The sequence below is a fragment of the Sinohyriopsis cumingii genome, chromosome 17 (assembly GCF_028554795.1).
Source record: "Sinohyriopsis cumingii isolate HCF-2022 chromosome 17, ASM2855479v2, whole genome shotgun sequence".
Classification (NCBI taxonomy): Eukaryota; Metazoa; Mollusca; class Bivalvia; order Unionida; family Unionidae; genus Sinohyriopsis; species Sinohyriopsis cumingii.
In genome coordinates, this window is record NC_142977.1 from 3,011,951 (window position 1) to 3,036,939 (window position 24,989).

The 24,989-nt window shown below is 33.4% G+C and overlaps 1 long non-coding RNA gene across 1 annotated transcript; it reads right to left on the minus strand.

The window, feature by feature from the left end:
- Window positions 1-426: 426 nt before the first annotated feature.
- Window positions 427-8,381, minus strand: LOC149777656 (uncharacterized). The gene is made up of 3 exons (XR_016415387.1): window positions 8,284-8,381; window positions 2,840-2,965; window positions 427-699 (listed from the first exon to the last, which is right to left on the minus strand). It is a non-coding gene; the product is annotated as an uncharacterized LOC149777656 (long non-coding RNA).
- Between the last annotated feature and the right edge of the window lie 16,608 nt (window positions 8,382-24,989).

The window sequence follows — 24,989 nt, forward strand, 5'->3', positions numbered from 1 at the left end:
ATACCGATAGTGATTAGAGATAATTGTAACATTTTATTCGTTTTTAATGGCGTCGACGCGCACACGTTGAGAAATATTCACCAAACTTGGTGTAGCGGTGATATGGATAAAAATAAATTCAGAAATTTCTTCAGCCGCGCTCAGGCTACCCCTTATGGATTCGTAACAGTAAATTTATGTGATCCTAGAACAAGATATCGAGTTGGTCTTGATAGAATATTTTAATACAAAATAAAAACTCTAGTGTAAAATTTCCTGACTGAGTGATTTTTTTTACTATAGCAGCATGGAGGGCGGACTCTATCTTAGTTGGTCGTAAAAATTAAAACAAAAAATTAATATCCATGGAAGCATTTATTTTGATAATCAACCTTCTCTTCAAGTTAATTTTTCATGGTGGTTTTATTTATCTATCGGAATCCACCGGAATCCACTTAAAAAAATTAATATTCATGGAAGCCTTTATTTATGAAAAGCAGCCTCCCTTCGAACTCAGTTTTCATAGAAGTTTTTTTTATTTGTTGGAAACCCTTGGACGGCTCGCCCTCCCTGCTCCTCCTGGGGCTGGCGTTGTAGACGTTGTTGTAGGCGTTGTGGTAGGCGTTGTTGTAGGCGTTGTAGGCGTTGTAGACGATGTCGGTGTAACATTTCTAAGCCGAAGAAGTTCTGGCAAGATTCCTAAAACAAGGATGGCGAAGGCTGAAATAAAAGCGAATTTTGCAAATATTTAACAATATGTTAAAAATAACACAAGTCATGAAATGTAAAGAAATAAGAAAATAACCTAGCCAATAATAAAACATTATGTAAGCAGAATATGTTTAACTTCATTTGGTTTCTCATGCATCAACTAATTAATCATAACCAAAATGGATTACGAAGAACGTATACATGTCAACTGTGTGTCTCTGCCAATAGAAACAATAAGTACATCAAGAGACAACGAAGAGATTATCAAAGTGAATTTTTAGACAATGACTTGAGCATGATCTTGTTTTAGACGAAATAACCAATACATAATTTCCATCGAGGCATTGGTCACAACAAATCAAACTGAAAAAGAAAACATGTTATTTTATCAGAATTTAACCAAACTTTATTAAACTTAAGAACACCGACATAAAATCAGCATATAGCAATGAACTAGCCAATGCATCATTAAAAAATACTTCTTTATTGCTCTAAAAGCTATGCATACATACATACATACATACATACATACATACATACATACATACATACTGTCACGGAATTGTATAAATCCTTTCATTTATTCAATACATCTACTCGGGTTTTGTTTTGTGTATACTACGATACCCGAGGTTGATTTATGTATATTGTACAATATTTCAAAATAGTTAGTTCGGTTCATGATATGCCGCACGTGCAAAGTGCTTTAAATGGGAAAAGCTGAATGTTTTCAGCGCACAATGTACGATGACTTCGTCTGTGTATAAATACCTCACCGTAAGATTAAATATTTACATTACGGAACGTCTTATCAATGAGCGGTCTACTTTAGAGACTTGGGCATCTTCAGCTATAGAGGTGTGCTATTTTTTAGTTTCTTGTGTATAAGTTATAACTATTGTACTAATATTTTTGTATGTTTGATATGTAGCTTCGGTTTACATAGTGTAATGCAAATAGTTTCTATTCTGGTTTGTGGCTTTGCAAGGGGTTTATATTAGTTGCATTTCTAAGAAACGTTTAGCATCGTAGAACTCTTGTCGGGCATGGTTAGGTTTACTTCTGAGCCTGTTTGTTTTTTTGTTATTAGTGTACCAATAATGTAAGCTGTATAACTTACCGTAAATAACGTCATTACATTTTATCGTATATGCTCGTGTCATGCATTGTACACGGTGTTAGATATATTTTCAGCTGACCCGAGTAACCTATGTGATAGGAGTGGTCGGACAGACCCGAGTGACCAAAGCGATCCGAGTTATCGGAGTGATCAAAGTCGACGTGGTACTAGCTGCGGACTGCAATGCTAACCATAGAAGTGGACCATAATATATGTGAAGCTGAACCATAACACCCGTAGTGCTGAATAAACAGTGTAGCTGATCGAGTAGTAGGTGATCGGGCGATGCTGACCGAGATGGTGGGCGCTGATTGCTTGATTTACCAACCTGGAATACTTATTGCTTGATTGACCAGTGTGACTGGTAGCCGAGTGTGCTGGTGATGGAGTGTGTAACTCCATACATGTAATATTTTAGCCGTGGGCTAATTTTGGGCTGTTTATAAAACCCAGTGTGTTTTGGGCCCTGTAAAGCTGATTTGTATAGTTGTCCCGTTCGTTTACATTATTTCACCATATGAGTGAATACATTTTACTATATGTCGAGTACAATACTAAATTTATTTTACTTTATGAGCAAAACACATCAATCCTTTCGTTGTGATTCCACTGTGAATCATTCACTCCTAGTCCTAGTACTGCGTAAGGTCATTTATTTGCATTTTCATTATTAAATCCTTGCGCTTTTATGTTAATTGATCCAAAATTTGGATCATATACACGCACATGGTAATCATAAAAAATTCCTCATTCAAGTCGTTCATTACCAACATTGTATTTGTGTCACCATCAAGTGTTCTGTTGTGAATCCGAAATCCCACCCAGTTATCTTGTTATACATACATACATACATACATACATACATACATACATGCAGACATACCTACATAGACATACACACATATATGCAACAAATGCCTTTAAATGCAAAATAAACGAATGAACGCAGCAACAGATTAACAGAAAGATGACAGACAGATAGACAGAAAAGATGTCGAATATGCACGTATTCAATGAGAGAATAAACACCAAGAATTCCAAAAATAGATCCATATCCGGTTTGTAACCCTAGTGGTCCTGGAATCATCACTCTTGGGATTATCAGTCTTCCGTGAATGAAGTTGGTTACTGGAAAAGTGCTGAGCAACCCAAGCACTACAAACAAAAAGATCGAGTATCTCATTCCGTTTGGTATCTGCACGATAAATCAGAATTGTTCAAATCGACTTCTATCTCTATCTCTTTTTCTCTCTCAATCTTTCTCTCTCTCTCTCTCTCTCTCTCTCTCTCTCTCTCTCTCTTTCTCTCTCTCTCTCTCTCTCTCCCTCTCTCGCTGTACATACATGCATATATATATATGCCTCTTTGTGTCTCTCTCTCGCTATCTAACGTTTAGTGACACGATTAGAGTATTTGTAAATGGATTCGGAGGACATGGCAGCAATTTAGTTTCAAACAGTTATTTCTCCCTTCGTCAAATATATAGGTTACTGGAATATTTCTGTATGCTGTTGACTCACCTTGAAATAAACCGCATTCAACTTCTTAAACGTTCATTCTATCTCGGAATAATAATGGTGCACAAATATATTATTTGTTAGTACCACCACTCCTCTTCGGATGGCCGTGTCAGAAGATCCGTTCCAGCTAAGCGTGGTCTCATACACCCCATTATTATACAACTCGCTGTGACATATATGCCAAGAAACTTTATAGAGTTTTAGTGGACTTTTGTATACTGCCATTCGAGACCAGAGGAGATCATGCATACATATTGTGAATGAATTCGCGTCTGAATCTAATATTGGGAGAAAAACTTTATCAGATTCATCATGAGTTTATAGCGTCAAAAAAACTATTTAATCGCTCTATTTTGAGTGTATTATATCGAGTTTTCGCAAACACTAAAAACAAATTGCATTATATTTTAAGTAAGTTGGAGTAAACAAAATAAACACTTAGCGAAGATTATGACAAAAATCATATACTGTTTTTATATGAAGTCCTGAAAGATATATATGAGTCACAGACTTTGAGTTACCCAGCAAGGTCTTGAAAATAGTGTAACATCCTGCGAAGACAGTGACAACAACAAAGACAGTGTATTTATTGTAAAAATATTTATCAGTAAATGAGCAATTAAACTTATGTCGACTGTGAAACAGATTAAGAGAACGTAGGATACGTTCTCCAAGTGGTAGAAAAAGACATATTCTTGGCACTAATAGGACGTATAGCAGCCACGTCTGATTGTGAGGAACCATCCTCCAGATGAACCATAGGTGGAAAACTGTATCAACTTGAGAAATCCACACGAAGAAACGGAATTTCGATACCAAGAGTTATAACATAAGCAGGTATACTTGCTCTACTAGTATTTCTGCCGTAGAAGCCAAGCCAGAGCATGAGGCAGCTTCGTCAAACTGAAGTACACTTATTTAATCAGATTCATCCACGACGCAGTAAGGTCGAAATCGTAAACGTGGTTGCTAATGAGGATATATGCCGCCAACGGAAAAGCTAATTCTATATACCCTGTTTTACATTGCCCAGCTGTTATGTATATTTTATTTAATCTGTATCTGATTTAATTGTTTGTAAGTTTTTAAATCTTTCCATTATTTTATTTCATTATATGCCAAAATAATGTCGTTCTGTTAACGAGGGGCTCATACTTTTTCCAGAAATATGTTTGTCCTTGACTGTTTAGTTTAGTAAACAAATAAGGCTTACCTTGTTCCCGATCTTAATTCAAAATAAGTAACGATCACGTGAACAAGTTTTTATTAATTTTGTTTGTGGGAATACTAAGGCTGAGATCGAGGCTGTGTTGGTTACGTGACCCTCCACTTCTAAAGGCCTCATATGGGCACCCATTATGCGCCTTAAAATTACTGGATCTACATTGTTTTAGAGAAATAATTAGAGCTGGGCTTTTACACTGGAAGGTGTTTGTTGTGTCAGTTGGAGTTATAATTTTTATTCGAATTATTTGATTTCTAAACGATTAATTCCTTTCTCTGAAAATATTGAGAGTGCTTATATAGAATTCTTGATCAAAGAGTTTTCTTAAAAATTGTGTTCGAATTTCCAGCACCGGAGTGTTATTTCTTGTGTTCCTACCAGGAACTGTACACAACAGTACTGTACCAGATACATCATATGTCATCGCCTTCCATCTTGGATTCTTCGCCGGGGATCGAACATAATGCATTAAAACATTTCATTAGTAAGACTTCTAAAATTTAATTCGTGGATATTTTTCTGGGAGTGCTTTAGGGATTTGATTATATAAGTTCTTATTTTTTCGTTGTTACGGTATTTTTCCAGGGAAATAAATTATTTATTAAATTATTCAAATCTTGATGTTTTCACCCTTTCTTGTGTCATTGTTTATTCGAGCCTCAACAAGTAACATAAGAATTGGGAGCTCGTTCTCAGATAAATTTGAATTGTGGCAGAAAGATTTCAGAAAACATTCTTTTTGAAATTTGAAATCACCATGTTTTGAAATCGACAAGCTTTTTCTAAATTGTCATCAAAAGTTATTCCAAATCCTATCCAGGAACAATTAGATCTTTTAGAAGAGATGAATTGATTGAACGGCCAGAAAAGACGATCTTTCTGAGGTAAAAAGGCTTCCTTAACAAAATTGGAAATAAGCAATACTTTGGTTCACTATTTGGTAGAAAAGGATGTTTTGGATAAAAGTGCATTAATTTTGATCAATGTACCTGTATCACACTCTGATATAAAAAGAAAAAAAATAGAATTCAAATACAAGTTGGAATTGGGGTTGAGGAAGCTAGAACTTCAGAAAGAAAAAGGAGAAAAACAAATGCAGTAGCAATTCAAAAAAGAAAACGAACTAATGAAATCGGAATAAAGAGCAAATGCATTTACAATCGGAAGAAAGAGAGAAAGAAAGACAAATGCTATTACAAAAAGAACAAATGTATTTACAAGCGGAAGAAAGAAAGTAAGAAAAGTAATTTCATCTGGACTATAATATGGCAGGAGGCTTTGACAAGTTGAAAGCCATACTGAAAAGCGCGCCAGGTCTTACAGCTCGACATTTCATCCAATCATTTAAACTGTCTGTTGATGCAAGTGAGCAGTTTTGATTCAAGAAGACGAAAATGGTATTGATCATCCAGCGTGCTATTATTCTAAGAAATTAAAAAAGCATCAAAGAAATGATTCATCATTCGAGAAGGAATGTTTGGCTTTGAAATTGTTATTACTCCTTTTTCAATAATTGGGTTTAGTGACCACAAGCCCCTTATTTTCAGCGGCAAGATGTAAAATCAAAATCAAAGACTACTAAGGTAGAATTTGTTATTACTGAATGTTTGTTGTGTCAGCTGGAGTTATAATTTATCTTCCAATTATTTGGATTCTAAAAGATTAATTCATTTCTCTGGAAATATTTTGAGTATACAGAATTCTTTAACCAAAATGTTTCTTAAAGACTTTGTATGGATTTCTAACACCGGAGTGTTTTATCTTGTGTTTCTACAAGAGACTGTAGACATCAGTACTGTGCCGGATACAGCATACGTCGTCGCCTTCCATCTTGGATTCTTCATCTGGTCTCGAACTTGAATTCATTAGAACATTTCATCAAATGACTTCTATAATTTAATTCGTAAATTATTTTTGGATTATTTTTGTTATTTGACCCTTATAAAGGTAAATTCTTACTTTTTCATTTTTACCGTATATTTTCAGGGAAATGAATTATTTGATAAATATTTCAAAGTTTGTTGTTTTCACCGTTTCTTGTGTTACTGTTTGTTCGAACCTAAACACGTAACACAACGACCGTAGCGACAAACAAGATTGTCAGGAAAGGACATTTAGATCATTTTGGGGTTGATACTTGATTATATCTCATAACCACCCGAAAAATCTCGATTCACCGGCAAATGATATGTTAACAATCTAAAACCTATGGTTTTGGAGTAATGCCTTGAAAATACTGAGCCATAATAACACTGAGGCTGCTAATATCACAATCGACACGCTTTTCCGAAGTTTCTCGAGAACTTGGACAAATTCACCAACGCAGTTTCGGGATGGACTTGATTTGCATTCTAACACCAAGGTGTATTCCAACACTAGCATTAAGACATGTTACACGCAATGACAACCCGTGTTGCGAGTGGTTGCTGTAATACGCGCTGCATCTTGCGTACAATCATACAGGTTATCGACATCATGCTGAATCTACCCTGATATCTCTGATAATATGCTTGCTTGGAATACAACCGAAAGCTTTTGCCGATGTGACTATCAACCTTGATACTGAAATTGATATGTTATTGCTGATAACCATGGAAAACGTGGACGGCACTAATACTCAAGCAGCGTAGTGCCGTTATGTGTGTATAAAATATGTTTTCTTCATGTACTGGCACAGAAAGCACCGTGCAAGAAATTTCCGTGTCGAAACTGCCTCTGTGTATACAGCACCATTCTTTCTATACATAAAACTGCTCACACGCGCAAGTAAAAATATATGAGGAAAAATCATGTAATAAATTGAAACGAATGATGTGCGGAACATAAAAAAAAACTAAACATTTTGCAGCGATAGATACATAGAAAATAATTATACCGTTTCACACTAAATGTTTTCTATTTAACTCTCTGTAAACAGGTTCAAGCTACCTAACACATTTTAATAATTCAACGTCATGATTATGAAATAATACCCCCAGGAAGGGGTGTGGGTAGCATCTATTGAATATTGGTATAGTTTTAATATCCTGTTAATCAATTCCATCTCCACGTATTAAAAAAAGATCAAATAGATGGTGATCCTTTCTGATAACGAAGAGTGAGGTAAATGTGTTTCTTACAAGATCTTCATTTAAGCTATCAAAGAATCTTTGTATCGTTGGAGTTGCTGTCTTTGCATGTCGAATACTGGCAGTGTCATTGTAATGGTTACCACATTTATTTCTCATTAGGAATCTGTTTATCATATGTAAGAATTTCATATTCTCATCAATCAGTTTAAGCGTTCCAAACGAAATGTTAGTACCTTTAATAGTTTAGTGCAAAGTAATATAGCTATGAGGACATTCAAAAAGCTAGCGTGACTATATGCAATTCAACGTAGGGCTCGTGAGATAAAGCTATATCTATTTACACTACCACAGACAAGAAAACTAACGTAACAAACGCGTGCGATTCTACTTGAGAGGAGCAAATGTACTTCGTTTATATTTACATGAAACAAGAACCGCAAAGTAGATAATGTTTAAGTTCGTAATCTTTTTCTTCCATAGCAATTCCAAATTGTAGGGATTTCTGAAGGAGAACCATACCAAAAACTCTTTACGAAACATTAAGATAGATGTATAACAGTGAATATCGTGCTCTCGAGTTTGATTTGAAGTTAGAGCCTGGCAAGTCACTGTGGTAAACATAATCAGTATTGTACAGATTAGTATAATTAAACTTACCGTTTCCTGCTCCGACACTGTCACAACTAAGAAGAGAAGAAACAAAGCCCTATTTATTTAGATCATTCCAACACACGACGGCCAGTACCAGAACTGACCAATTATCTTTTTGACTGATGTCCCGCCTTCTTGATCGCGTGATGAAAAGCGACCAATAAATGTAAATGTTATTTGATATAATCACTGCGTATGCGGAAAAATATGAGATGGAAAACTGTACTGCAATAAAATTACTAACGTTATACCTTGAAGCAATTTAACATAAAATAGATCTATCCATCACAATTTTGTACATGCTAACATAAATATATATTTATCATAATTTCTTTACCTGCCAACACACACACACACAGATATATATATATATATATATATATATATATATATATATATATATATATATATATATATATATATATATATATATAATTTATGACTAAATAGAGATAAACAGTTATATCAATATTTGTGTTATGTTTAATGCACTTTTATTTAAGATATCGAAAATAAATAAATGTAAAATAAATCTTATATATCGATGACAAATGTTAAATATTTTATCAGAACTCAGTTATTATAATAAAAAATTATTGTGTGCATAATCGTTATTAACAAGCATTTTATATGCAATTAATCACATTATATTGAGAATTAATTTAGAAATGCATTTTCATTTTTAAAGAATTAGTAAACTTACTTGTATGATATTAGATTATACTTTTACCAATTAAGTTTTCCTGCAATGTAGAATAATATAAAAATATTCTTATCTAATTGTAAATAGGGGACATAATTCAGAAAGAAAAATATATAAATAAATAAATGAATAAATAAATAACATAATTTGTTAATGTCATATAGTGTTTTTGATTTTAGACCATTTGGATATACCGTATTAACACGGTGAATCAAATAGGTTTCCTTTAGCAAACGTTCCATTTCAGAATCAGCTTTAACAATATGTTGGAAGGAGAAATCTTGCAAAGTATGGGAAATTTTGTTAAAATGTGCGGCAACATGAGATGAAATGGATTGATCGATATAACTTTTTTTTATATCTTATCTATGTTGGTTCATACGTTTAAATATTTATTGAATTGGTTTGTCAGATATATTGAATGCCACATTATTTGTATGTATCAAATAAATAACATTTGATGTTGCACAATTAGTATCACAACTCATATTAAAAGTTTATTTCGTATTATTACTATTGAAAGAAGTATTTTCATTAATAAATGAACAGCGTGAACATCTTGGTCTATTACATTTAGTTGATGAACCTATTTTATATGATTTTTTTTTTCTAATTTAGAATTAGTTAGGAAATCTTTAAGATTTTCAGTCATTTTATAAGCAAGTATTGGTTTGTTTTCGTGTAGCGATTTAACACTTGCTTTACATGATAAGTTTAATAAATCCCAATATTTACTGATAATCTTATCTATATTAGGCAAACTTGGATTGTACTCAGTAACAAAAAGAATGATATCTTCATTTCCACTTTTGAGTTTACATTGTAAACATTCAAGCTGTGTAAGAGATGATACATTTTGGAAAGTAGTATTAATGCTGTCAATAGGGTAATTTATATTTAAGAAATTCTGACCTAACTCAAAGATGATTTAAAAACAGCGTCATCTAAAATAATTCGTCTATATCTTTTTGCTTGGCTATATGGTATCCCGTTTTTACATGATTTAGGATGGCATGAAGAATATTCAACAGATTGATGAATATTCGTGCTTTTGACATGAGCAATGGTAGTAATGTCGTTAATTTTATTTTTCACGACATCTACGTCCAAAAATGATACTTTAGTTTTAGAGACATTGAATGTAAATTTTATTGTTGGATGTAATTTATTTAAACTGTCTATAAAATAATAAAGGTCTCCTAATGAATAACTCCAAATCATAAAGATATCGTCTTAAAATATTAACCATACATCTGGTTTTAATAGGCATTTATTTACAAAATCATTTTCTAATTTTTCCCATAAATAACCATTAGCAGATGCCATAAGACTATCTGTTGCTGTTCCCATTTTTTAGAGACAGTTTGTATTACCAAATTGAAGAAATTTATTTTCAAGCGAAAGTTTTATCAAATCACAAACATGTTCTTTTGATAGTTTATATGTTTATTCGTTTTCATGAAGATAATATTTACACGCTTCGATACCATCATTATGTGGTATATTCGTGTAGAGTAAAACCACATCAAGTGTAACAAGGAATTAATTTGCAGTTAGTTTCGGTAAATATTTCAATTTGGTAATGAAATCAAAAGTATCTTTGACATATAAAGGTAGTGATTTCATCAGTGTTTGTAAAATGTGATCAATATATTGCGATATATTATTTGTAATTGAGTTATATGTGGAAATAATGGGTCTACCTGGATATCCTAAACGTAGTGACTTATCAACCGTTTTATGTATTTTTGGTAAAATATAAAACTGAGGTGTGCGTATTTTATTAGGGAAGGTATTTAGTTCATCACATATGGAACAATTGAGTAGAGAGATTTGATTAATACATTGGCTTATTTTTCTTTAATTTCTTCAGAAGGACTATAGGAAAGTTTTGTGTAATATTCTTCATTATTTAATTGTCTTTCTGCTTCTTTAATATAATACTCCTTATTCATTATTCCTATGGTACTAGACTTATCAGCTTTTTAATAATAATACTTTCTTCTTGTGATAAGGTACGTAAAGAATTTAGTTCTTCTTTAGATATGTTTGTAAATGTTTTCTTTTAGAACTGCTATTTAAAATTTCTTGTTTAGTTGCTGGAAGATAAAAATCAAGATAAATATCTTGTCCACTATAAGGTGTAAATGTTGATTCTTTTTCATTGTAAAATTGCTTATTATGTAAATGAAAACTATTTTCATATTGTGACGGTGTACATGATTGTGAGAAAAATTCTTTTAATTTTAACGATCTTGTGTATTTGAAAAATGCTTCTGCTAAATTAACATTATCATGCACTTTGGTTGTCGGACAATATGATAATCACTTACCTAGAAGAATGTATTCACTATTAGTTAGAATTCGTTTAGGTCGAATTTTCTATGCCTGAGGCTGTTAAGTGCTTTGCTTGATCATGTTTGGAATTGTTTCGAATAAGTATATTTATTTTTCAATTGATTTGGTTGATAGCTAATTCTTGCTTCTTGGTGAGTCCTGTTCTATTTAATTTTCATGTCTTGGTTGTTGGTTATTACGTGTGTGATTCTTAGTTACTGCACGTTTCTTTATTACATTGATGAAGATAATTTCTTCTGGCGATTTATTTGGTTGTTGATTATCTCTTTTTGATTTTTCTCTAGTTGTTTTCAACGCTGATGTTTCTTTGTCCAGGAAAATTGTTTTTCTCTCTCTCTGTAAATTCTGTAGCCTTTTACATTTATGTACCAGTCCCTGTTTATCTTGTGTGTGCCAAGACACAGACCCACACATACATACATGCATATATACATACATACATTCATACACACACACATACATACATACATACATACATACATACATACATACATACATACATACATACATACGTACATACATACATATATTGAATAACATTTTTCAACATTTTTATTTGCTTGGTATTTAAAAACACCTACTTAATCCCTGAGGGAATGCAACTTTCACTTCCGCCTCAACTGCCGGGACTGTTTTAGATGAATACGATCCTAAGTTCTCACAAATCTAGAGTTGGACAAATTTAAAAACATACAGATAAATAGAAAGCACACAAACTAGATTTGGACAAATTTAAAAACATACAGATAAATGGAAAGCACACAAATCTAAATATGGACAAATTTAAAAACATACAGATACATGGAAAGCAACAAAACTAATGCATACATGTATACATACGTACTGGTACGTGTATTGTTTCAATAATGAACATAAACAATGTGTTTTTACTTTTTGGAGTTCATATTGCAGAACAATTTCGTTAACTTACGAATATTTTTAAAGATGTGCTGGAACTATGAATGTATCTCAATACCTGTAATCAATTAAAAAACTGGGCATCATAACAGTTAACCTATTACTTGCCCAATTTAAAAATGTAAAATATAGATTTTTATTTTTAAAAATAATGATTTCAAGGAATCTAATGGGTATGCTCATACGAGCGAGTACAGCAAAGTTGTCTATTTAACCGCCTAGCAACGATGAAGTTTCTGATATATTTGGTTACTTAAAATTGTGTTGTTTCCAGTACAGTTTGAAAGATTATTTGTATATATGTGTGAAAGAAACTAAGAAATTTGACCGCCTTATAATAGGTATTTTCTTAAATAGGTAGAGTGATTGCTGCGTTCATTAATTTACTTTGCATTTAAAGGCATGTGTTACATGTCTGTCTGTCTGTATGTTGTCTGTCTGTCTGTCTGTATGCATGTATGTAATGTATATATGTATGTATGTATGTATGCATGCATGTAGGTAGGTAGGTAGGTAGGTATGTAGGTCGGCATCTAGCTAGCTACGTACCTTACGTACCTACGTACTTTGCATTTAAAGGCATTTGTTACATGTATGTATGTATGTATGCATGTATGTATGTATGTATGTATGTATGTGTGTGTGTATATATGTATGCATGCAGGTAGGTATGTACGTAGGCATCTAGCTAGCTACGTACCTACGTACGTACGTATGTATGTATGTATGTATGTATGTATGTATGTATGTATGTAACCATACATGCGTGTATGTATATATGTATCTATGTATCTACTTATACGGAATGATAAACTTTGGATGAGCTAAGCTAAACCCCATAGCTAGCGCACACTCGCTTGCACGTACGTTTGATTGTCATATATATTAGTATGCGGTATCTGATTTTTTACCGATGCCATTTATGAAATGGGAAGGAAAAAACACAAGCGATATAAATAAAATAGCCACATATAAAGAAAGTTGGATAATTTCCACAAATATATGTGAGCTACTTACTATTTGCATCTTATATATCATAATAGTTTGAACATTATTGAATGCGTCGTGTTTATCTACAAGGACGTATTTAATTTATCTGTGAACTGTTAAGGTAACGCATTGTAATCATCAGTAGGTTACAAAAATGTTAAATTTGTATGATCTCCAAAAGCTTGTCTGAGTTATTATATACTACCCTTTCCATAAGAGTGTCGCTATTATTATGTACATAAGTTGAGTGTATTTACTAAAAATCAAATTAATCATAAGTGCATAGAATTACCGCATACAAAAAGCACAATCCGATTTACTCATTTTGAGGTTTTCAGGGTATAATATATTGTTTGCGATTAAACTATTTTTAATTTTAACCTCCGATGAAACAAATTTAAATTACTTCCAAACTTTCCGAAATGAAATGGAAAATTTGTCCCCCCTCCCACCACATTGAAATTATAAAAAAAATGTACTTTATACGACAATCTCATTATATATATATATATGTGTACTTTCAGGTAGCTATCACAAAACATGATGAAACACGTGAATTTGATGCTCACATATAACTCATTCTAAAACTCGACATGGTCATGCTTTGCACCACATTACTATACATTTCTTGAGCTCCTAGAAGAGGGTTTCACGGTTAGCATCTCCCCTTGAAAACACCAGAGGACATATCGGTGCAACGCACTTCTGGATAGTTCAAACAATTCAGCTGGCAGTTGTAGATCAATAAAAACGGTGATACACCGCTCACATTTTGCAAGCATATATCTCATCATCTTAAAAAGAAACTCTATCAATATTTGATCAATTTGTTTTGACATCTTTTTTTTCTTCTCGCTAACTTGCGCTGCTCCCAGTTTTCAAATAAATATTATCTGCCCATTTCAGAACTTTATTATCTTTCCACTGCTACCTTATGGTCTAGTCTGTATTATTTGATTTTGCGAAAGTGTATCGCTGCTTAAAAAGTTCTTACAATTAATCTCGCTTGAATAATCACTACAATACTCACACACACACACACACACACACACACACATACATGTATTAACGTCAAAGTGGGGTCTTTAACAGATATCTCTGAAACTGGTGTCCCATGTTTCTTATTGTCGTATCTTCAAAATACCGTCAAACATAACAAAAACCTGGCCTTCTGAAATTAGACACACATTTAAATTTAAAGATATTATTTGTTTTGTTTTTTTTTTTAAATACCAGCTCTTGACAATTTTGACAGTAGTCCTAGAAATTGGGGACCCGGAAGTCACTAATCACGTGATATACTCTCGCACCCGAAATGGGTTCCGAAAACACTCACTTGAAACTGGGGTCATGAAGCAAATCAACTTATAAAACAACAATATAATGCAATAAATAATCAATTTATAGTGTAGAATGAAATGAAAGATGATTTAGCTCTTTCGTTCTTATATATGTATTACCTTAATAAGGGCCACACTGAAATGTACGCCGATAAATCAGCCCCTCACCCTTGATGATAATGATTGGTGGTTTAGAGGCTGATATAGGCTATTCTTTAAAACCTGCAACCTAGACTTGTCGGCATTTCTCATGGCTGTGGAGCTACGGTCGGCTGAAGAGTTTTGGTGACATGTACATGATATTTCCGGAGCAAATCTTATGTTTGGTGACTTGTAAATGCATGTGCAATAGCACAACCCTCTGTCCATTTTGAATTTCGCACTAGATATGGAATATGGTTGTCACCAGTTATTGGTATGTGTCTAAGGTGTATGCATGTTTGCACATTTTAATGACCAGGTGAAATCAGACCAAAATATTGTCCATCAGTATCAGCAGACATATTGATAAAATAACCAATTTTCAAGCCTTGTTTCGGAAAAATTCATACCGGAACACAGCGATCAGTCCGCGATAGCGGGTTTCATTTCAACCGACTGTTTAACTGTATTTTAAAGCGTCATAAGTGCCAAGAATGTATTTTCTTTTAAATTTTAGCTATTATACCTACATTACATAATAGAATAATACAAATACATGTCTTTTTCACATATCCAATATAACACCAAACACGAAAAAAATGTACATGATTTTCCAATTGTATGACACATTAGAGTACAGAACTATCATGGAAAAAAAAAAAGAAAAACCTTGCTCTCTCTCTCTCTCAGGTGGAAATTTTGTCTCCATATTTAAGCCGAAAACGTTGACAGACATCTAGAAACTATAAAATTCTCATGTTTTATTCGTTACCTAATACGATTGTTTGGCATACAGCTACAGTCACTATCACTTATCCAAGCACATTTTTTCACAACTTGCGGTTTTATATATGTTTTGTCCAAGTTTTGAAATGATAAAGATTTTTGAAAGTTTACCCAAAAATGTATTACCTCTAGGCTACATGTCACAAACCAAACCCATTACTTCTAGATTAATAGTCATAGCTACAAATGAAAGTTAAGTGCCATAGTAAGAAGTTTTTGTGTCTATCACAATTACATATGTTACTGTAGAGCCCCTAAAGATGCCCATGCTCACTCACACATAATACAAATATTTATTGGCAGATCAGCTGATAGAACGTCATATTCATAATCCAAAGGTTGGCTGTTTCCAATATCAAAAGTCGGCTGCACTTGGCTGCTATAATGTGTTAATAGTGCTACTAAATCAACCAACCATTAAAAATAAAGTTTAAAATTGCGAGCAGAGACTCACTAGACAACCTGCAATACAAAAGTCAGCTTCCTAGTTACGATCAGTTCTGCTCAGGATACTTATCTGTTAACAAGGCCTAAAATGCTACATCTTATAGTAAATAACACGAAACATACAACAAGAACCAGATGCGGGGCAGAGCCTATGTGCCTTTCGTCCCGAAGAACAGGTTTTCATTACAATTAGATGGTTCAAATTATGCCCTAAAATCCATCAGAATGTGAGGGTTCTGTCCCAGTGAGTTTGCCTACTTGGTTTTATAACCCCACCCACCACCCATTTTATTTCTGGGTAAGCCTGTGAACTAAATTCAGATCATCATCTCGTATACGCCATGTTGAAACAGGAAGATGCGTGCAATACAATTAGAAAATTGAACCTGGCGTATTTGTAATACGATAATGAATTTCACTTTCTACTTAAATATCAGTGCTACATGGGATTACAAGAGACAGCCAAATATGGCAACATTTATAGGTTTTTCAAGTATTAATCAGAGGCTTTTAAGATCTTTTCAATATCTCAACAAACCATTTTGAAGTCTGCACCAACATTCTTCAATGAAATTACTTAAGTTTTTTTTTTTTAAATATCCTTTCTTACCCAGTTTCAATACATTTCCATAAAAATTATAATTCAATATTTTTAATTTTTTGCTTTAGCTGTTTGTGCTAATAATGTAATCACTTTTTGTTTTCTTTTGATGTGATTGTATTTTTGCTTCTTTTCTCGTTTTCTCCAGTTTGTTAGTTCGTTTGTGGCAATTAAAACATATTTAAATATTATAATGATCCATAATCGGATTCATGTGTCTAAACTTATTTAGTTATTTTGTGATTTGAAGATATTTATTATTTTAACCAACTGCAAAATACATAAATTATTCCTCTGGTTATTTTTAACTTCACAACTGTGAAATCATATAATTTCAAACCATTTGTCTAGCAAAACAAGCATGTTAAAGCAAATGTTCGTATCACAGGTGTCAGACTGTCTTGACTGTCCGCCATAACTGCACTCTAATCGGGGCTCTAGGTGGACGATTTGTCTAAAGGGCTCACCTTTTACAGTTTGTTCATCTCATCTCCATTCTTGTGGGTTTGTCTCGGTCGTGTTCTGTGAGAAAGCTTGCCAGTAGCTTCCCGTAGGTTGTTGGTTAAAATATAAAGTATTTACGGATAGAACAATAAGAATGTAAAATTCAGTCAAGCAACCAAAACACACGAGTTTGTTCATTTATTATTCATTAGTAAAACAAACGAACAAAAAAGTCCGATAAAATAAATTTGATAGTTGTAAATCGTGACTGATTAACTATTTAGCAATTAATAACATCCAAAACAGCACTAACCATCATGGATATTGGAAAGAAATGTGATCGGGATGAAAAGTTGAACCTGAAGATATCAAAATATTTCAATTGTATATGATCGAATCTGTTCTGATCGCTCAGATATAGTGAGAAAACACTGAAGTGATCTTTAGCACGCTATTTCACAAGCACGAGTCAAAGAACACTTCTGTAATCAAAGGTGTACAATTTGTGTTAAAGTCAGGACTTGTGGACCATACGAGATGTTATGAATATATACCTTCCCCAAAAGCCGAAACAGTTGCAAAATGCAACACTATTGTTCCTATGATAGACAAAGGGTCAGACAAGGTAAAATATGAAGATACTTCACAATGCCTGTCAATAATGTACCTTTTCTCTTGTCAAGCACTAGTTCTAAACCACCCATAAGATCGCGTGAGTTGCATCATTATGCAGCTTTTGAACCTTTGTTACTGATATAGGTCAAAGTCTTCTGTATCCCACGACTTTACCCTCGAATCACGCTCGATTGCATGATTTACAGAAGTGTGTGCAAGCCCGCAAAGCAACGTTACCATGAGGTCCCCATGCTAAGTCGTGTGGGAGGGAAGACATTAACCTAATTCAGTAACCAAACAAACAATTACGAAACCATACAATTGATGATTATTTTTCCAAATCCTACAACTATACGAGTGTAGCCTTCTAAGTGACATTCTTATAAGGAGCTTCAGTACAGCCATTTAAAAGCATTGTACTTGTTTTTGGTCGCTAATGCCCCGGTTCCGTGTGTATGCTCGGAGCTGATGGTTTTCCATTTTGACTAGCACAATTTCAAACTCGGCTATTCTAATAGTTTTATCGTCGATTGTCACCTAGTCCAGTTTACTTATTCTACTGAGACTGCTTTGTGCCGTCGTGACAAATTCAAAATAATATATGAGTGGAATTAAAAAGAGGATAATAAAAATGATAAAAACAACTTTTTATTGCTTTACTTTTATTTTATTTTCTAATGTACATAAAAAGCATAACCCATATACAAGCAAGCAAAAGATGTAATGGTTGGCATGTATGGATATCGTGAGAAGTCTTTTGATGAAAACCCTATGTGGATATAAATTCTTCTGTAGTAGTGATAATAGTATTTCCAAAGTTGACACATTGGTTTTCATATTGATATCATACCGACATAATTTATATTCAGGCCTAACTAAATTTTATAAGATATCTTCTGATGAGAAACCCCATAAGAGATTTCATTTAGGAAGAATAAGGATAAGATTTTCAAGATGGCTATCATGATGGCCATATTTGAAGCCAGATCAGCACATTTTTAATAAAGACAACTAGATATCATAAGTAATCTTGTCACACACCCCCCACGGTCAAAATGACTTTCTATTTACGGAGGAGTCGCGAGAACTAGATAGTGATAACAGATATGCACCATTTTTATTTAGCACCATACACAAAATGACCTGGTAATAACCAAATGTTTGCATGGCTTTGCATCAAGGTGTTATAGGGACACAAATATTTTCAAACTGGCCACTGTGGTGGGCATAGTGTATGTCAGATCTTCAAAATTTTCTTAACAATGCAACTAGATACCAAACCAATTCCTTTTGTGAAAATACCATGTTGATACGACTAAAGATGGCTCATGTTGTGGCTAAATTGGATGTCAGTTCGACGCAATTTAGATTTAGGACCAAGTCAACATCATACAATGTCCTATATTAAAAAAAACCATGGTGATGTTCAGAAGTAGCAATAAAAAGAAACAGAACTGTGTTTAGGTAGGACCACCTGACATCATACAAGTTCTTTTTGTCAAAAGTTTATGTCAATTTTCGTTCCTTGAGTAGCAACAAGATTTTCAAGATGACTGCCACATGGGCAGCAGACATGCATGATTTTCGTTCAGGACGTGAGTTTTTTTTTTTTTTTGTGAAAACCCCGTATTAATATTACCATCAATTCAGGATAAGTTGCAACAAGATTTTCAAGATGGTCATGCCTCAGCAGTACCATTTTCATTTAGGACCAACTAGACGTTGGGATGACTGCATGTAATGTTTCATGGCTATTACACGTTTAGGAACCTTGTTGACAAACTTGTGCTTAACAGACAGACAGAAGATAACAGACCATCTAGTTAGCTCTTTTGGTCTACGACTAGTATAGCTAAAATCTAAATACCTGTATATGTATTATACATATATACAAACTACTTAGTATAAATACAAATATTTCATCTTGTTGTTTATGGATTAATTTTCTAAATGTTTAATTTCCAACATAGATTTTAATGATTTCAAATACACACAGCTGCACAGTTGCAGAAACATTAATATGGTTGTGCTGGACATCCCATCTCCCACTGACAAAATTAAAATGAACAGCATAAAAAAAATCCCCAAAATCTGATTATATGTATGTATATGTGTTTTGATCCACAGCGTTGTCATGTTTGCCATACATATTATGTAATGGCTTACGTCTTCATCATCATGGGAACCACCTTAGATTATGTCAAAACTGAAACTTTTGCTTCAGCTGCTGGGCACATCATTGCAGTGATGGTGGTGCGATTACTTTTCAAGATGGATAAACTTTGAAAAAAACAAGTTTTTGATCCATTTCCAGTGATTTTATTTTGATTGCGAACTGATATTAAAATGTCAGTAACAAAACTCATTCAAAACTGCTGCCAAATTCTTAAAAAGCTCACATATCATTAAACCCTAAAATGATGTCTCTAATTATATACAAGATTTCCACATTTTTTTTGAGTTTTCAAAACTAACAGCCAAGTTAAAATGCAGCAACAAATAGGTTTTTAAATAAATGTGAATGTGACTTACTCTCCCCTGCATTAGTTTTTAATAATGTGAGGAACACTGTTCCCAATTCATTAACATGAAGGTATCATGTATGCAACCCAAATTATGCCATTCAACTATAATGCACAGGTTAACCAAGAAAAATAGGTCACTGTGATCATGTTCTGGTGAGGTTTTGTCTGATGTAAGGTATCCCTTGACCGAGTTCCCAGGTGGTATCATATCCACATATGCAGCTACTAATCCAGTCACAAAATCTCAGCAAAACCTTGAAGCAACAAAGTAATAATTGCAAAAATGTTGATCACTGTAATCTATTTTAACTTTGGAAGGTTCAGAATCTTACAATTATAACACTGACCAGAGTTCATGAAGACTCAAAAGCATAGATCTTGATAGGATGGGAGGAAAACAAAATTCTTACAATTTGGTTAACCTGCCCGTAAATGTTGCTTCCGACACCAGGGTTACTATACCACTAAGCTATTCTGTATGTTGCACAGGTGATATAAAATCACGGACTGTGCAAAGAGACCACAAGGACCCAGACTTGGAGCAAGACAAGTAGCAAATAAAGATTTTTGGACAAGGCACTTTCATATAAGCTATCTAGATGTTGTTGTTTTCTATTATGTATGGATAGATAAATATGAGAAAAAAAATGTATACCCCTTTATTACCATAATATTACATTACATTGCTTTTAAGTAGCTTTAAAGGAATAATGTTAAACAAACTCATTTCAATTCATACACTTGAAAATGATATATTGATATTGCACCAGACAACTCATAAAAGGGAATAAAGCAGAAAAAAACCCAGCAAAAATTAATGCATTACATCTAAATAATCACTTGCTTATGCTGCAAAAGCTGGTGAAAATAATCCTAACATAAAAGGTCAGTTACTACCTTTATTTTTTATATTAAGATAGCATATACCAAGATTTAACAAAAGGCTCAATTGGGCCTGTTGTAGCTCATCTGGCTTATGTAACTATTTCACCAATCAAGTTTATGTAGTAATATGAGAACAAATTCAATCTAAGCTGTCTCAAAAACTTCTATCATGTTGATTTTACCTAATGTATGATATCCTCAGAGGTTATTTCAAAACATAAATGCACAATTTATATGTACTGGTAGTCTCTTTCTCATAAACGAAGTCATTTAGACCTTGATGATAATAAACCAAACAGGTCATAACTATGGCTTCACAAGTGCAATCTGATAAAACAATCCATCAATGCTTGGATCTTATTTTAAAAAACTCGGCAGATCTTGACAATGTAAACCCATTATTCTAGTTACGATGAAAGTTATGGTCTCCAGAATGGTAACAATCTCAGCCAATCACACACAAGACTGCCTCATAAATATGCATAGATCTCGCTTAGTACTGTACAGTCCAAGCTTTTGATCTTCATCAAAGATCTGCATGATATAAGCTGAAATTTCAAGTTGTTCAAAATAGGACCAGAAATATGGTTGCTAGAATAACAACAAGCCTGACTAATCAGATGCAAGATGCTTCCTCAATAATATGCATTGAACTTACTGAACTTGTTCGAGGTCTTATTGCTATAATTTTATCTTCAAAGTTGGATCAAACATAGAGCAGAAATATGACATCCATCGTGGCAACAAGGTTAGTCAATCAAATGTAAATCCCTTCATTAAGTTGCATACATCTCGCTCATTATCAACATCAAACATCTTTATGATATAAAATAATGTCTCACGTTTGATCAAGGTCAGATAAGAAATAGTTTAGTAAATCAGATGGAAGATTACCTAATTAATATGTGTGGATTTTGCTCATTATCAAACTCATCTGAGTTCCTGATGATAATGTAGACATTATTGTTATAATTTTTGTTGCAAATACAAATTCCTAAATACAAGTGTAAATATGTGATAAACAAATTCTTAAAATTTCTATATTTTAAAAAATCTGATTAAGTATCTTGATTTAAAAATTGTGATAAACATATCAGCCATTGTTTTACACTATTATTTCCATTTTTATTTTGTATTCATCAGTGATATTAATATTGTTTTTACTGCAATCTTCATATTTTAATTAATACTTTGAATTTTTTTTTGCAAGCATGTACATATTGTTCTTCATCTTTTCTATAGTAATACTAATGATGATGATGATAATACTAATATCGAAATTGCTTGCTCTTTTATTGTAGTCAAGGCATGGATATTTTAAATGACAATTATGAATTTTAAACAAATATTACAAAGCATTTTTTTGTTCAAACTGTACTAATTTGGAACGTTCGGCATGTAAAAAAGTGCTAAATTCTATATTCTACCTGCACTACATTTTTATGATTCAGATAAATCCTTTACTGTTTTCTCATACCCATTTTCTTAATTTTACTGGATATAGCAGCTGGTATCTTGTATGTGCCAACTTTGTTATTATGCTAGCATCCATATCAAAATCATGCATGCAACTCCATCTACTAAAAAAGTCATCTTTTTTAACACTGCGCTTGCTGTTGATGACTTTAAGTTTCCAAATTGAAACTTTTTGTGCCGACAGAACAAGGTTAAGTTTGAAATTTGTATGATATAAATTAATTAAATAATACTGAGCTTAATTGTAATTGTGCTTTGTCAAATGGTTTTGAAGACAGGATGTATGGTACAATTTCATACTGGACATGAGGCAAACTCAAGTAAAGCTAAAAAGAAAAAAGTTTTTATGTGTGTACATGTTGAAAACTAAGCACAATGCCATTTTTAACTTAAAAGACAAATAATTACTTGTTGTGCAAATGACATTACAACTTCATATTTATTCTGACCCTTTGTATCTGATAGTAAACAAAGTCCTTAATATTTCGCCATGATCTTGATCCAAGGCAGGGTTCTTTTGCAAGAACATTAAGTACATCTTTTTGCCTAGGTACTTTGAGCATCCTGATGAAACAACCCAAGTGCTGGAGCACACCATTCCTTTCTTGACTTGTCCAAGGTCTTCGCCAAGTTTTAGATTTGGTGCTTCCATGTCTCTTTGTTGATACTGCAACTGGTATAGTGCTGGTACATATCTTTCTAGATTCAAGACCTGAAAAATATAAATGATTTCTGAGATAACAAAATAATTATGTTGATAAGACTAAGGAAAAACTTTAAACAAAATTCAAACAAGGGACTGATGCTCTATTAGCCAGAGGATCATATGATTTTGATTTTTAACGTAGCTTTAACAATTTTTCAGTCATATCGCTACGATGTCTGCAATGTGGTAGTTTATAGTGATGTCTAGCACTGAGGCATCATGCCGCAGGCATGTAGCATGATGTCCCACCCAGTCACATTATCCTGACACCAGGCCGACCAGTCCTAACACTAACCTCTTAATGCTGAACGCCAAGCGAGGCAGCTGTTAGTACCATTTTGTAAGTCTCTACTAACCAGAGGAAACAGGAACTAAAATTCATATTCTTTACAATTGGTGTCACACATGCCACAACAAATATCTGCAGAAGATAATGGGGGGAGGGGGGCAAGTTAACTACGTGGACAAACTAATTTATTTTAACTTTAACCATCACAATCGGCTCAAAAAGTAATATTAAATTAATACTGGATACGAGTTTTAAAATACCATTAAGTAAAACAACAACTAACATGGACCTGTTTTGATACCTCTACACCATTCTCATGGTAGCACATTTGGTTGCCTGCTGTAAACGGCAGCCATTTTGGGCTGGTTTTCATAGTGCCACCTTCATGGAAAACACCCCATTAGATACAACATTCATTGATATGAATGATCATTATGTCAGATCACACGGTCAATGTTTAAGCTCTAGTCCTAATCTGATATTTAAAGTAACTGGCTCAGATTTTCAACTCTCCAAAAACGATGCTGCGGATTTTGTTCAGTACTTTCTGGAGTTTGCATGATCAGAATCACGACTATTGAAGCTTCAATAACACATGTAAGAGCACTGATGTTTATGTACGCATCAGTGAGCATTTAAAATTTATCAGCTTCAGGTGATTTAGTCATGGAGACATAGACAAAGAACTGATAAATTTAGAGTGTGAGAAATGGCAGCTATGGTTTGTTATATAGCTTCAAATGCTTGACAGTAAATGAGTTCTCTAAAAGCACATAAAAAAATTATTCTGTGAAAACTAATTATACAACTATAACGATCAGATTTTACTCTTAAATCTTTCTATACATAATAGATGTATACCAAAACTGGAAAATGGTTAAAATTTATGTTGAACGTATGGAGTCAAATAGGTAACAGATGTTCTATTTATAGCAAACTGCACTGTATAAATCAGGTATCAACTGCCTACAAAGCCATATATTATATGAGGTAAAAGGTTAAAGTATTATATATTTATGTAGCACAAGATCGCTTAGTGCTGAATTGCTTGAGAAAAGAAATGAAAATTGTGCATTACTTTTAAATTGCCTTATTTTAACTAGGCTTGGTATTATTCATTTCTACATTTAATTTCAATTACTGCGGTATAGGTGGGAATGGCCATTATTCAACCTGTTTTTGACCATCCAGCATGTACAATGGACTTGGGAGCTCCAGATGGCTCAGTGACCTAAATGCTCCTCTTTACAGCTCTCCCACATCTGTCCGCATGGGTTCAACTTTTGGCTTGACCAACATGAGTGTGTAACAAAGCTTGGCAGTAGCTTTCCATGGGTTGGTTGTTCTTCTTCCACCAAATATACTGACTGCCATGTATCATATGCTAGAAATGGTGTTAAAACCAACAACACCAAACCAAATGTACATTTGTCTTGTATTCAACATCACTTCCAGTAACACATTCTCTGTAATGAAATACTTCAAACT